This window comes from Amia ocellicauda, chromosome 10 (assembly GCF_036373705.1).
Source record: "Amia ocellicauda isolate fAmiCal2 chromosome 10, fAmiCal2.hap1, whole genome shotgun sequence".
Taxonomy (NCBI): Eukaryota; Metazoa; Chordata; class Actinopteri; order Amiiformes; family Amiidae; genus Amia; species Amia ocellicauda.
The window spans coordinates 22,333,804-22,335,587 of NC_089859.1; the positions used below are offsets into that span (position 1 = coordinate 22,333,804).

The following is a 1,784-nucleotide window of genomic DNA, read 5'->3' on the forward strand; positions in this document are numbered from 1 at the left end:
AAAAAGGCAGAGGCAAACTTTTTTTTTTTCTTCAGGAGCTCCTCAGATAATCCAGATCATTGACGACAGTGCCAGGCGCTCTGGATCAACACAGAGCCCAAGATAAGCCGCTGAAGAGATTCTCAGATGACAGGAGGGAGGCTGAAGCCAGTAGAAGGTGGTTCCAAGGAACTGCTTTAAGGGGGGAGAGAGCGAGGGGATGTTATAAATAGTGTGTAATGTGAGCTGGAGGCTGGGTCAGAGACTCGCTACTGACCACATGCATATGATCTGCCTCCAAAAAGCAGCTTACAATAAATCTGCAATATTAAAATGGCTATGCCTCAGGAAAGCATGCAATTTATTTTGGACACAGGCTGCTTGACCCCTGGTAGCATTTTTTCCCCCTCTTTTTAACTGTTGCATCAGTTCAGGAGTTTTAAATAAAGCCCACAGAGATGTGTTGTGAAAACATTTTCCTCTCACAGCCCTTGAAAGACATTGTGTGAATTGATGCACCTCTTTGGCTTTTAAGGGGATAGTCTTTAATTCTCTGACAGGACCCCTGCTATGCCATCACCCTGCTTTTGCTTTGTTAAATAATATTCTTAATATGACACAATTGTTCTACCGCTGTGAAGTTAGTGTGGAGGTTCGCAACAAGAGACGAAACTTTTCACACGAGCCACTCGGATCTGCCATCGCTATTAACAGTCTGGGGTCGGAAATCTAGATGTCAAAGTACATTTTATGTACTTTTTCAAATCAAGTCTGCTTTTGACAGTATTACACCAGTAAGAAAAATGCATTGTCTAAAATATATATATATATATATATATATATATATATATATATATATAAAGTAATTAAAATAAATACATTTAATGTGAAATACATTAAAACATAGATTCTAATTATATTATATGTATTTAGTTCCTGGGTCTGTGAGTTGAACTGGGGGGTCATTTGCTATTTTGAGTTATTATTAATGTAATACAAATGTCCCAAATGGACGTGAAAAAAAGAACAACAATGATGTGAACCCATGCCTAAAGCAAAAGCTCCATAAAGACTCTATTGAATACACAATTATATTCCTGGGGTTTCTGTGCATATAATAGCACTGTTAAAATTATTATATTTGCACTACGCCTCTCAGTGCATGTTTTTAAATTGTATTGGGAGCCCATAGTCTCCAAGGATCTGTGAAAGGACAGCTTTCTTGTGGGGAACACATTAAGAATGATTGACTTAATTTAAATTACAGCACAATAAAATGTGTTGTTATGAATATGTTAAAACCAATGTAAACATTTTTTTTTTATTAGTTAAAAGTTATTATATTTGTCTCGGCTAACAGACATGCTTTCAAATCATTATTCTAAGTTGCATTGCGGAGTAGTTTCCCTCGCTTAATTTTAAGTTCATGGTTGCAGATCAATTACATTTATTTTTTAAACTGTGTGATGTTAAAAAAGTCACTTAAATAATAACAGTGTTTCAAAATTGAGATGGGGGGTGGGGGCTTCATTGTGAGGAAAGGTCTTTCTTGTTCTCAAATTTCTGTCAAGTTCATCAGATGGATAAACCCACATCTATTTGGTCACTGCGCCCCCATTAAAATCCTATAGGCAAATCTTTTGGTTGTACCACATTTATGGAGTCTCCTCGGGAAAAGGAAATTAAATACATTTTGAGGGAAATTACTTTTGCAGACCTTGAGCAGTTGACGTTCACGTTATTGCTCCACCAGTCAGCTGAAGCTGTGCAGAAACACCACATCCGAAACTTGCTGGTAAGTTAAA

General features: G+C 37.0%; 1 protein-coding gene across 1 annotated transcript in view; it reads right to left on the reverse strand.

The window, feature by feature from the left end:
- Positions 1-179, reverse strand: part of LOC136760239 (homeobox protein MOX-2) — a 19,901-nt gene extending 19,722 nt beyond the window's left edge. The window contains exon 1 of the mRNA XM_066715544.1: positions 1-179. This exon is cut by the window's left edge and continues 615 nt beyond it. The gene's annotated coding sequence lies outside the window, so the exon portion shown is untranslated.
- Positions 180-1,784: the final 1,605 nt, after the last annotated feature.